This window comes from Toxorhynchites rutilus, chromosome 3 (genome assembly GCF_029784135.1).
Source record: "Toxorhynchites rutilus septentrionalis strain SRP chromosome 3, ASM2978413v1, whole genome shotgun sequence".
Lineage (NCBI taxonomy): Eukaryota > Metazoa > Arthropoda > Insecta > Diptera > Culicidae > Toxorhynchites > Toxorhynchites rutilus.
This window is the reverse complement of record NC_073746.1, coordinates 321,401,109-321,415,615: the sequence shown is the minus strand read 5'-3', so window position 1 is coordinate 321,415,615 and position 14,507 is coordinate 321,401,109. Positions and strand designations below refer to the sequence as shown.

General features: G+C 40.7%; 1 protein-coding gene across 1 annotated transcript in view; it reads left to right on the top strand.

The window, feature by feature from the left end:
* Positions 1–1,880: 1,880 nt before the first annotated feature.
* The window catches only part of LOC129774849 (lachesin-like), a 181,998-nt gene continuing 169,371 nt past the window's right edge, over positions 1,881–14,507 (top strand). The window contains exon 1 of the mRNA XM_055778865.1: positions 1,881–2,973. The gene's annotated coding sequence lies outside the window, so the exon portion shown is untranslated. The remainder of the gene's footprint in view (positions 2,974–14,507) is intronic.

The following is a 14,507-nucleotide window of genomic DNA, read 5'->3' as shown; positions in this document are numbered from 1 at the left end:
ATCGTCGTTTGCTTTTTCTGTTCGTTATTCGTATCGTGTGTTTTTCTTCCCGCGTCGTACATAGAACGCTTCGCGTAGTGTGTGATGGGCAAGAAGAAGAGGAAGGCAGGCTCGAGCCCTGCAAAAAACAAACGCATTGCCTGGGGCAATGGAATTTCGAGGCAAGCGTCATCTAATGATGCACGCGATGTTGGTGCAGAGAAAAGCGCTCGCACTGAACCGAGCCTTCGCGAGTGTGACACCGCATCGAACAACAGCGAAGTAGGCGATTTCGGCGCGTCGGTCGAAAATGTAAACGGCTTCTTTGGTGCCTTTGAGAATGCATCAATACATTAAAAACTGACGTTATGGCAAAACAGGCGTTAAGGTTATGCTCCAAAAAAATATTTGGGGAATACCAAGCATCTTGAATGTCTTACTGGAATGTTATAAGTTATTTAGGTTCGCGTGCCAGTCGCAAAACTGCCTTCAACTAGGCAACTAGGCAGTAATATCCGAAGGTATAAACAAGCGACTTATATAAAATAACAGCGTAGTTCTACGTCAACAATGCGGTCGTATCTTGGACAGAACCTCCTATAATTTTAATTAATTGAATTTGTAAAGGTTATCTGCAATTTTGGTAATTTTAGCAACATGATTTACCGATATCACGATCAATCGCATAAAGATGGTGGAGTGCCTTACTCCAACGGTATGAGTAAATGCTGAATATGTGGAATAATAAAATGTTGAATCCGAGGAGTTATAATGCTAAGAACCAATATATTTTTAATTTTACTACTTATCTGATTGTTTCATTATCTACTCGAAGATTAAAATGCAAAAATTTTGGTAATTATAACATTTAAAAAACACAATTGCTGCTCTTTGTTCATCGCAGTGCAGTGTACAGAAAATAGTAATTATATGCAGCGTTTCAATGATTTCTTATATTCATCTATTAGGAAACACTAAGTAATAAGACACTATCGTGACATACATGTTTGAACTCTACAAATAATGTGATTCAAATGTAGATTTAGCTTATAGCACATAGTACTGACAATTGTTGATTTTCGAACGATGTATGAAAGCTGTATGGAACTACGTCTGTTATGCGGACAAACATTGATTTTTCGGAAACGTTTTTTCAAAATAGCTCAAATGTTTGTTTGCATGTTGAGCAGACGTATTACATTGTGTAGAATGCGAAACAGCAAAAAAGTCGATTTTGTTCATTTTGTCGTTTACGTCTCCTATACAAATATGGGCAGTTTACCGTGATGAAAATGTTGATTTTGACAAATGTTAAGACATTGACAAATCATTAAAATGTTTTAGGGGTTCGTTCACACAAAGACACAAAACTGTCAACAAACGAAACTGCTATTGGATGACCCTTCATATACAACGTGATAATTTTTCATCAATTTTTTTTCGTGGATTCCCTTTTCAAATTTGTACCATTTATCTTTCTGCCATTGAGTAAAAATATTATTAAATATTCACAATTATTATTTTTTAAATTAATAATAATGAAAGGGTTAACTGATAAATAAAGACAAATTATCACACTTCGTGACAAACTTATCATCCCCTTCCGTCGGAAACGAATCGGAGCGGGGATAGTAACTGACCACAGTGGAGCAAAACCACGTTCCCGTTGTTGGAAATCGACGCAATTGGCTGATTTGTTTACCAAAATAAAATTCATTCCGGGAATGCCGAAACGAAAATTCCATTAGCTCGAAAATTTTCAGATTTGGGGCGAAATTCATCCGAACTGTGGGGTCGGTCGGGTGCGCATGCCCATCTCGGATCCGTCCGAGATGCGGCTTCGGTAGACACTTCGTGCCAGCGGAATCCAGACTGCTGGACGCCAACCGTCCGATCGGTAGATTGTGTATCAGTTTCCCAGCATCCGTCATCCGTATCGAACGGGATTTGGTGCGATTTTGGGAAGAGGTGGTAGCACACCTAGCTATATCCTGCGTTGGGAAGATTGGATAGGCTTTTGGTCGGTCGTGTGCGGTTTTTTTTGGTTCTATCTCGCTAGCTGATTTCGGTGGAAGGTGGAGGCGGAGGTAGTTCAGTACCATGGCCTTCTATGGTTGAGTTCCGTTGGTGGATTACGAACCGTGACCGCGGGAGTCTGTACCTAGTTTCTGATGGATGCTCTCTAGGCGAGGTGTGAGTAGCTTCGCGTTAGGAAGCAGTGAGTGTGGTGCGAGTATGTGAACACGAACGGATGGATGCTGCTGCAGCTCATGATTCTGATGATGATGGTGTATGGTGGTGATGAATGAAGTATAAAACGATAGCGTAGAACGCGAAGCTGTGTTATGAACCGGCGCTGTGAGAATGATAGTGGGTGTTGCAGGTGGTAATCCTGACGTTAATCATCGTAGGATTCATGTTTTTTTTGTTGCCCTAGCGTAGGCACACCACTCCAATAAGGTGCATATGAAAACATTGGTGCTTTTTGCAGCCGAATCGAAAAATGGAATTCGGGGACTTGATTGGAGTACCGTCGCCACAGGACACGCTATATTCGGCGGTTGCATGGGCCAGAAGGGGTGTAACTCACACCGAGACTAATCGGGAGGCAAAATTTGAGCAAGCGAGAAAGGACAATGGTGATGAAAGTTTGTAGAAAACATTTCCCATTGGTTTCAACAGAATTTTGTGGTTGTTCAATGGAAGGGAATAGATGTTGAACCGCGTCGAGTTGGTTACAAAGTGAGCCCTTGTTTTTCCATGTTTGATATATCAGGAGAACGAGTGCAATAATTGGAATTGCCAGTGGAGTAATGCTAGCTTCTGGATGGACAGTGCACCGATGGTGAACCCGAGTGGCACGGAAGATACGTGCGTACACAGAGCGGAAAACATTTTTTAATTAAAAAATTGAATTGCACTCCACTTGCTTTACGAGATGAAGCTTTTTTTCGTGTGACCCCGTTCGCTGCAATGTGGCAATGTAGGCTAAGGGTGAGTATATGGTTAGACGAATGAATTATAACCACAAAAAACAGCCGTTGACCATGACTTGCACCAATGGCAGAATGTATAATTGTGCGGAATAATGGAGTTAGTATTCACATTACGAATGGCTTACTTCGTTTGCAGTTGTTCGATCGGTCGGAATAAATCACTTATAAATCGTATAATATGTAAATACGTGGGGATAATTAATAATTGCAGTTTGAGTTGGATATAATCCATAACATCGAGTCGCTGATGATAATCGATGAGAGTCGATATTATAAATGATATAATCATTTACGGAATATTATAACATATATAATTCATGTTTGGTGATTCACTTGGGTGTTGCAGTACTCTGGTGCTGCACCTGAAATTTTATCCTAATTGTTTCAGCAAAATCCGGTTATGCATGTTAATGTAAAATATTTTCAAACGGTTCTCCATTCATACCACACCATGATGGTTCAATCAGATTAATCAGCAAGGAAATCAAAATATCACCACCTTTCACGGGACTGTTTTTTCAGTTGTATCGACTCATTTCCCCATGTAGAGCTTCAGAATAAGAAAACAACAAATTCGTATCATCACAATATAACTCCGCTCATTCTAATGCGCATAAATTCGCTAGTATCTATTCTCACACTTGTAGGGTGAATGATGTTGGTTTGTCCGATTTTGGGTGTGTTCACGCAACTGGTAAATGTAAATCGATTTTTCTTCTTTCTTTGTTGAAAAGCTTCATCATGTCTCTAGTTGCTAATAATACCATAAGGCGTTCAAATTATTCAAATTTTTATGTTTTTAAAAGATTTTCTTCAAAAAAAAAAATTGTAATCATGTTTTGTCCGGTTTTAGTAATCACCATTTTTGAATGAAGAAATTAGGATTTTCAAGTAGATATTGCATTTCTCATTGCTTGAGTTAACCTGTCATCATATTGATTCATTCATAATTTAGGCTTACTTCAGAGTATTGCCTTTTCTTGGGCATTTTAAAGGAAAACACTGTCGTTCTACGCATAGTTGTCCCATGTTACATTTCGACAATTTTCCCTTCTCTTCATAAAATGATGTTTTTTTCGCCAAGTCTTCCGGAAAAACACAAAAAAAGTTATAGTTTGTTCCCAGCTTTCAAAAACACAACATCAAGCTCAATTGTCCCTTTTTGATATTCTGTTTCTTAACTGCCCCACCATCTATGTTTAATAGATCCATATCAAATAAATCGGTTCAGGTACAACATTTTTATGTCACGCTTGCAGCGGGGCTAATGTACTCATTTCTGATTTGGAAGAACGAACTTATTCTCAAACAGATGAAAAAAAAGTTTAACAGATCACGTGTACACCTTGTTAGCGAATGCTTAATAACAACGAGATTTATGTTCCGAAAAGTATTGCAGATCACTCCTTTCTTCATAAACAATGTTTTTATGCATAATCTTTCAGAAAACCACAAAAAAACGTACTGTTAGCTATCAGCTTTTCAATAAACAACATCAAGTTCAATTGTCCCATGTTTATATTCTAGGCATAACTGTCCCACCATGTATTTTTGTAGATCCATAATAAATTAATCGGTTTAAATACAAGAATTTTATGTTACGCTTTCAGTAGGGCTTATGCACTCATTTCTGGTTTGGAAGAATGAACTTATCTATATATATATATATATATATATGAAAATGGATTTCTGTCTGTCTGTCTGTCTGTCTGATTCTTATGGACTCGATAACTACTGAACCGATCAACCGATGAAAATTGGTATGTAGGGGTTTTTGGGGCCGGAGGAGGTTTTCGTGACAGTTTGAGACCCCTCCCTCCTCTCTAAGGGGGGGCTGCCATACAAATGAAACACAAATTTCTGCATTACTCGAGAATTAATCATGCAAATGAAGCCAAATTTGGGATGTGAGAGTTCTAGGGTGCAATACATGTTTCTATGGTGGTTAGACCCTCCACCCTCCTCTTTAAGGGGGGGCTGCCATACAAATGAAACCAAATTTTTTTTTTTATCTTCGCTTGTTTTACGTCGGCATATTTCCGCCACTTTAGTGCCAATCACCGACATCAGGGAGGCGACTCCACCTGTTCCTACCTATCAGACTCAACAACTCATGAGCCGGGCCAACTTCTTTTACTTCCCTTCCGAAGGAAGACGTAACCAGAGATTTTTCGCCTCAGAAAATCCCAACGACGCCAGCTGGGATTGAACCCAGGCCGATCGGATTGTGAGGCTGTTACGCTAACCACACAACCACTGGCGCCGTCTAAGAAACCAAATTTGGCATGTAAGAGTTTTAGAGTACAATAAATGTTTTTACGGTGGTTGGATACTCCTCCCCCTTCTCTAAGAGGGGGCTGCCATACAAATGAAACTCAAATTTCTGCATAACTCGAGAATTAATCAAGAAGATCAATTAATGAACAGGCATAACTGTCCCACCTTTATTTTTTTAGCCTGTAACCAATATTGATTGATTCAAATGAGGGGATCTTTTCACATTTCATTGAACAATAGCTCTCTGCTTATAAAAAACGCAATGTATTGCTAAACCGAAATGCCTAAAGCTTTTGGTAGACAAATATGCTAGAAAACTTTGATTGCGTTTTTTTCAGTTGCTGATTTTGGAACATAGGACAACTATGTGTAGAACGGCAGAACAGCACTCAACACAGAGAAACTTCATTTCTGCGAAGGACACCATGAGCAAACTGCAGCGCGCCAAGCGGCTGCCATTGCAATCATGTGGACAAACCAACATCAGTAAATTGAACAAACAAAATTGAGGTCATCGAGATGCATTAATTACATTATATAAATCTGATACAGATGGTGGGCAACCATGTTGTTTACAATATTTGTAAGTGGTAAAATCCAGAAAAGGTCTGCATACGTACCAAATAATCATCTGGTAGTTGATTAAAAGTTATCTCAAATGAGGGGCGCGTTGACACCAAGGGTGGATTTTATAAACTTTTAAAACTACTGTAAATCATGAAAAAGACAATTTTATTTATATGTTTGGAAACATTTGAGTACCGGATTCGACACAGTTGCGCTGAACTAGAGCATTCAAAAAAGTGAACAAACCAAGATCAGATTCTCGACTGTACAAACCAATATAATCAACCCTACAATTATATTAGTGGTCGACAACAATTTTTGTAAGCTCTCGAACGCTTGAATTACAAACAACAAGCAATGTGATCGCATTGTAAACTCCAAATAAGCAACATTTGCCGGATGTTTTATTGCACTATTTTATTACACATTGTTACTTTGCGAAGAATGGTTTCAATCCTAGGCCGACCTCGAATCAAACCCAATACCTATGTCAGCATTAAGACGCGTCCACATTACGCCGAACGGCCTTGGCTGCCCGGTAAAGCCGACCAAATGTGGACGTACCGCCCGGGCTTGCCGACGTGCCGAAAACCGACTCGAAACAAACCGAACCCAACCCGAAACAAGTGGGTCCGGTTCGAGAAAGTCGAACCGAAACAAAACGATGTAAATTAAAGGGTGTGTCAAATTGTGTGTCAAAAAATCAAATTGCATCACTGAAAAAACGCTGTAGAAATTTAATTTTTAGGAATTATATCTTCAGCTTTCGCTTATAATCAGATAAGAGTGTATAGATCACGTTGGCCATGCTTCACTGTCAATTTTTCGTAAATTTGAAAAAATGTCGAACGAAAAAGAGCGTCGTGAATTAATCCTGTGCACTCATTTCGAGAATCCGGAGTTGTCACATCGGGACAACGGTAAGATGCTGGGAATCGTCCAATCCACGGTCAGCAGAGTACTAAAACGATACTTCGAGAACCTAACCATCGACCGGAAGGTGAAGAACGGCAAAAATGGATGCTCCGTCAGTGAAAAAGATCACAAGCGCGTAGTTAAGCAGTTTAGACGTGATCCGAGAAGTTCGCTCCGGGATGTCGCCAATAAGCTGAATTTGTCAAGTTCATTCGTCCAGCGGACCAAGCAGCGGGAGGGCTTGCGTACATACAAGGTTCAGAAGGCTCCTAACCGCGACGAAAGGCAAAACATGGTGGGGAAGACGCGAGCCCGGAAGCTGTACACCGAAATGCTGTCGAAGCCGCATTGCCTGGTAATGGACGACGAAACCTACGTCAAAGCGGACTTTCGTCAGCTGCCGGGCCTGTTGTTCTTCTCCGCAGAGGACAAATTCAGCGTTCTGGAGGAGATTCGCAAGCAGAAACTATCCAAGTTTGCCAAAAAGTACATGGTGTGGCAAGCGATCTGCTCTTGCGGAAAGCGGAGCGCCCCCTTCGTGATGACCGGCACGGTAAACGGGCAGGTTTACCTTAAGGAGTGCCTACAGAAGCGCTTACTACCACTGTTGAAGCAGCACGGGGGCCCGACCATCTTCTGGCCGGATCTCGCTTCGTGCCACTATTCAAAGGACGTGTTGGAGTGGTACGAAGCCAACGGGGTCACCTTCGTGCCAAAAGAAATGAACCCGCCCAACGCGCCGGAGCTTCGCCCAATAGAGAAATATTGGGCGATTATGAAGCAGGCCCTCCGGAAGAACCCAAAAGTTGTCAAATCGGAGGCGGACTTCAAGAGAAAATGGATTTCTGTTCAAAAAAAAACTACAACCTGACGTTGTACAGAACCTTATGGACGGGGTAAAGAGGAAGGTGCGAGCATACGGGCTTGGGCTCGAAGTATGAATAAAAAGAAAATGCCAAAAGTTGTTTAATCGTTTTTATTTTACTGTCTAAAATTTTCAAAAGGATCGGTCTACTGGGCGAATTTCTACAGCGTTTTTTCCGTGATGCAATTTGATGTGACACACCCTTTAGCATTGACGACATGGTGCTTCGTTTGTTCGTGACGGCTTCGTACATCCGATGGGGCTTCGGCTTCGTGCACCCGATATGGCGTCCACATTACATAACGAATATGCCGCCTGGTACAGGCCGATCGGCATCATTCGGCATAATGTGGACGCGCCTTTAGTCTTGAATTTACAATGGAATTCCCGCTTTGCAAGATACCCGACAACGGATTGCTAGTGCGATCGTTTTCGAGTCAAGACAGCTGAGCAAACCTAAACCTAATTCCAACCGATACTTCTGGCCCTAGATTCAACCTGGGATATAAACGTATCAACCTGAATCTGCAATGAGATCTGCCACAACACAGAAAGATCTTATTATAATTATCTGTTGAGACGATGAATTTACAAATATTCCGGTTGAGCTATCCCTAGCTTCACTCCGGTTTCCACATTAATTCCAGTGAAATGCTTTTAAATTATTCGAGAAAAACATCTTTTGCTTCGATATCCGGTCTTTCTATTTTGTGAACGGGCGCGAGCTATTATAGATTTCACAAGTTTTTTAATATATAAAATTTAAAAAATAACTGAACAAACATAGCATTATCTCCATCATATTCAAAAGAAAATACAATTATCCGTCAAAATTGTATCTTTCTTCGTACTAACATATTATATTCTGGGTCAAAAATCCAAATCATGCTTCAAAAACGCTTCACAAATGCTACGGAACATTCGAAGGCTTGTAGTTGTCTTTGATTCATTGGGTAATGTGTTGTATAGTCTATATCCTTTATAGAAAAATGAGTTTAGACAGCCAGTTTTCGCAAACCTCTTTTTTTTTACTTCCCTTCCGAAGGAAGACGTAACCAGAGATTTTTCGCCTCAGAAAATCCCAACGACGCCAGCTGGGATTGAACCCAGGCCGATCGGATTGTGAGGCTGTTACGCTAACCACACAACCACTGGCGCCGTCTAAGAAACCAAATTTGGCATGTAAGAGTTTTAGAGTACAATAAATGTTTTTACGGTGGTTGGATACTCCTCCCCCTTCTCTAAGAGGGGGCTGCCATACAAATGAAACTCAAATTTCTGCATAACTCGAGAATTAATCAAGAAGATCAATTAATGAACAGGCATAACTGTCCCACCTTTATTTTTTTAGCCTGTAACCAATATTGATTGATTCAAATGAGGGGATCTTTTCACATTTCATTGAACAATAGCTCTCTGCTTATAAAAAACGCAATGTATTGCTAAACCGAAATGCCTAAAGCTTTTGGTAGACAAATATGCTAGAAAACTTTGATTGCGTTTTTTTCAGTTGCTGATTTTGGAACATAGGACAACTATGTGTAGAACGGCAGAACAGCACTCAACACAGAGAAACTTCATTTCTGCGAAGGACACCATGAGCAAACTGCAGCGCGCCAAGCGGCTGCCATTGCAATCATGTGGACAAACCAACATCAGTAAATTGAACAAACAAAATTGAGGTCATCGAGATGCATTAATTACATTATATAAATCTGATACAGATGGTGGGCAACCATGTTGTTTACAATATTTGTAAGTGGTAAAATCCAGAAAAGGTCTGCATACGTACCAAATAATCATCTGGTAGTTGATTAAAAGTTATCTCAAATGAGGGGCGCGTTGACACCAAGGGTGGATTTTATAAACTTTTAAAACTACTGTAAATCATGAAAAAGACAATTTTATTTATATGTTTGGAAACATTTGAGTACCGGATTCGACACAGTTGCGCTGAACTAGAGCATTCAAAAAAGTGAACAAACCAAGATCAGATTCTCGACTGTACAAACCAATATAATCAACCCTACAATTATATTAGTGGTCGACAACAATTTTTGTAAGCTCTCGAACGCTTGAATTACAAACAACAAGCAATGTGATCGCATTGTAAACTCCAAATAAGCAACATTTGCCGGATGTTTTATTGCACTATTTTATTACACATTGTTACTTTGCGAAGAATGGTTTCAATCCTAGGCCGACCTCGAATCAAACCCAATACCTATGTCAGCATTAAGACGCGTCCACATTACGCCGAACGGCCTTGGCTGCCCGGTAAAGCCGACCAAATGTGGACGTACCGCCCGGGCTTGCCGACGTGCCGAAAACCGACTCGAAACAAACCGAACCCAACCCGAAACAAGTGGGTCCGGTTCGAGAAAGTCGAACCGAAACAAAACGATGTAAATTAAAGGGTGTGTCAAATTGTGTGTCAAAAAATCAAATTGCATCACTGAAAAAACGCTGTAGAAATTTAATTTTTAGGAATTATATCTTCAGCTTTCGCTTATAATCAGATAAGAGTGTATAGATCACGTTGGCCATGCTTCACTGTCAATTTTTCGTAAATTTGAAAAAATGTCGAACGAAAAAGAGCGTCGTGAATTAATCCTGTGCACTCATTTCGAGAATCCGGAGTTGTCACATCGGGACAACGGTAAGATGCTGGGAATCGTCCAATCCACGGTCAGCAGAGTACTAAAACGATACTTCGAGAACCTAACCATCGACCGGAAGGTGAAGAACGGCAAAAATGGATGCTCCGTCAGTGAAAAAGATCACAAGCGCGTAGTTAAGCAGTTTAGACGTGATCCGAGAAGTTCGCTCCGGGATGTCGCCAATAAGCTGAATTTGTCAAGTTCATTCGTCCAGCGGACCAAGCAGCGGGAGGGCTTGCGTACATACAAGGTTCAGAAGGCTCCTAACCGCGACGAAAGGCAAAACATGGTGGGGAAGACGCGAGCCCGGAAGCTGTACACCGAAATGCTGTCGAAGCCGCATTGCCTGGTAATGGACGACGAAACCTACGTCAAAGCGGACTTTCGTCAGCTGCCGGGCCTGTTGTTCTTCTCCGCAGAGGACAAATTCAGCGTTCTGGAGGAGATTCGCAAGCAGAAACTATCCAAGTTTGCCAAAAAGTACATGGTGTGGCAAGCGATCTGCTCTTGCGGAAAGCGGAGCGCCCCCTTCGTGATGACCGGCACGGTAAACGGGCAGGTTTACCTTAAGGAGTGCCTACAGAAGCGCTTACTACCACTGTTGAAGCAGCACGGGGGCCCGACCATCTTCTGGCCGGATCTCGCTTCGTGCCACTATTCAAAGGACGTGTTGGAGTGGTACGAAGCCAACGGGGTCACCTTCGTGCCAAAAGAAATGAACCCGCCCAACGCGCCGGAGCTTCGCCCAATAGAGAAATATTGGGCGATTATGAAGCAGGCCCTCCGGAAGAACCCAAAAGTTGTCAAATCGGAGGCGGACTTCAAGAGAAAATGGATTTCTGTTCAAAAAAAAACTACAACCTGACGTTGTACAGAACCTTATGGACGGGGTAAAGAGGAAGGTGCGAGCATACGGGCTTGGGCTCGAAGTATGAATAAAAAGAAAATGCCAAAAGTTGTTTAATCGTTTTTATTTTACTGTCTAAAATTTTCAAAAGGATCGGTCTACTGGGCGAATTTCTACAGCGTTTTTTCCGTGATGCAATTTGATGTGACACACCCTTTAGCATTGACGACATGGTGCTTCGTTTGTTCGTGACGGCTTCGTACATCCGATGGGGCTTCGGCTTCGTGCACCCGATATGGCGTCCACATTACATAACGAATATGCCGCCTGGTACAGGCCGATCGGCATCATTCGGCATAATGTGGACGCGCCTTTAGTCTTGAATTTACAATGGAATTCCCGCTTTGCAAGATACCCGACAACGGATTGCTAGTGCGATCGTTTTCGAGTCAAGACAGCTGAGCAAACCTAAACCTAATTCCAACCGATACTTCTGGCCCTAGATTCAACCTGGGATATAAACGTATCAACCTGAATCTGCAATGAGATCTGCCACAACACAGAAAGATCTTATTATAATTATCTGTTGAGACGATGAATTTACAAATATTCCGGTTGAGCTATCCCTAGCTTCACTCCGGTTTCCACATTAATTCCAGTGAAATGCTTTTAAATTATTCGAGAAAAACATCTTTTGCTTCGATATCCGGTCTTTCTATTTTGTGAACGGGCGCGAGCTATTATAGATTTCACAAGTTTTTTAATATATAAAATTTAAAAAATAACTGAACAAACATAGCATTATCTCCATCATATTCAAAAGAAAATACAATTATCCGTCAAAATTGTATCTTTCTTCGTACTAACATATTATATTCTGGGTCAAAAATCCAAATCATGCTTCAAAAACGCTTCACAAATGCTACGGAACATTCGAAGGCTTGTAGTTGTCTTTGATTCATTGGGTAATGTGTTGTATAGTCTATATCCTTTATAGAAAAATGAGTTTAGACAGCCAGTTTTCGCAAACCTCTTTTGAGACCAACTTAGTATCACCAAGAGCGTTTTGCATGGACCGGAAGAGATGATAATCACTTGGAGCCAATTTGGACTATACGGTGGGTGCAATAGGACATCCCATCCAAGCTCCCGTAGCTTCTGGCGGGTCATCAAAGATGTGTGAGGCCGAGCGTTGTCCTGGTGGAAAACAACACCATTCCTATTGATCATTTCTGGCCGCTTCTGTTCAATCACCTGCTTCAAACGGTCAAGCTGCTCACAGTAGAGAACCTTGTTGAGGGTCTGGCCTCAGTTTTACCTCGCAGGTAGTAAAAACGTAAAATATGGCGAACTTGACTTGAGACTGAAAAGGAAAATCACAAAACTGTCAAAACGACACTTGTAGCACAGATTGTCGTCCGTATAGTATGACCCGATGCGATAAGTACAACACAAGATATGTTTAAGTGTTGTCATATATTGACAATATACGACTTTTTTTTCCCCAACCCAATATATGAACGTGAGCGTGCAATATTTAATACGCTGACATCGCCAAATTATTTGATCCATGATACTCTTTCCACTGTTTGCCTATCAATAGTTATACTAAGAACTACCATGCACTTTGTTATGTTTATGTTTAGTTTAAAATATTGTTTTTTTATTCATTTCTTTATGTAGCAATCTTGCAATGTCTCTTGCAAATTACAGTGTCGTCAGTGCCCTGCCAACCTCATCCCAACCAATACATATGGAGCGTATGCAGCATAGAGCTAGGGCTCACGCAGTGTTCATTGTTTGTATACAATATTGATTCAAATATGCTCAGCATTTGCGATGGTCGTTAAGCCAATGATTGCGTTGGATAGTTCTTAGATGTTTGGATATCCATCCGGAAGCTTTATTTTGAGATAAAGCTTCCGGATGGATACAAAAATACAAAATACAAAAACTGTAGTAGGATTGCACGAATAATGGTTATTCTAATTGACGTGACTAATTAATACAAATCTGCCTCTTCATTCAACCTGACTTCATTCCACCCTACTAATTTCCCTGACACGAATCTCGTTACCCGCGTACACAATCTTGTTTTAACGTCCATATAAAGTAAAAACGAAAATTTGATTTCTGATGCAATAAAGTAGTTACACCATTAATGGACCGTTATTGTCTACCCACCGTGACCTCAAACCAACAAACATAGCCAGTTGTTCTATAAAGATCCTCGCGTTAGTATTAGTGAAAAGCGTGCCGTTTGGGAGAAATTTCAAACGAAATTTTAGTTCACTTTGTCGCCGAGTTCAAGTTTGTGAAAAAAAACATACAGAAAAACGGGTTCATATCAATAAAAATTTGTCAGAGTTTCTGAACGCAACACTGCACTCTACTTTATAAGTGTGAGTAATTTTCGTGTACGATACAAAAAAATCTAGCTCACCTGTAGTATATGTCAAACCACGTTGATCTCAAACATCGATATATGCACACGTGATACATGACAGAGAGAAACGAATTAATTTTGGAGGGAGTCACTTCAATATGCAATGAAGTCCATTTGACGGGGGAGAGTGGAACGAGATAGTCGAGTCGTAGAGTGAGATAACAACTAAACGCCCGAATGACTGTTGAGATAATAGTAGCAAACAATCAAGAATTTCTTGGCTTACATTCTACACACCAATGTTGCAAATAACCAAGTTTGTGGCATAAATTTATTTTGAATGATGAGGAAAAACTGATTATACACTCGGCTAATAAATTAGAGGAACTTCGCACTCTAGTCCAAAATTTGAAGTGATTTTTGACATGCTGTAATTTCGTGAAAAAATAACGCATGCATATGGGGTATACTTCATTTTAGAGCTCTAACCTTCAAGTATTAGAAGATTCTACGTGGTATGTGTAGGTGTAGTAGACAACAATATTGGGAAGAAATTGAAAATCAATTTTTTGGACCAACACATTTTTTTGCAAATTTTGCTTTCGATTTTTTCCCCTGTTGGGTGTGAACCACTGCGTCCATTATTTTGAACTATTGTTGTATACCCTTTTTTATACTACACTTCAAGCTTATCTACTACTTATTGATGAAGGAGTAGACTGAAAGCTATAGCGAGAAAGGTGCCAATCAGGAATACTATGTTTGATAAAATTTATAATCCTGATCGGCGACGCAGACCAAATTTCCTTGGGCTCCAGAATAGCTTTATCAAGGTTCAACACCAGTCAGCGACTAGTTAGAGCTCCGCAGTTACAGAGCAAATGTTCCGAGGTTTCGCTTTCGGCATTACAAAAGCGACAAATATCATCTTGTGCTAAACCTATGTTTTTAAAATGGTATTTATTCGGGAAGTGTCCTGTTACAAGACCAGTGAATGTGCTGAAGTCTTTCTTAC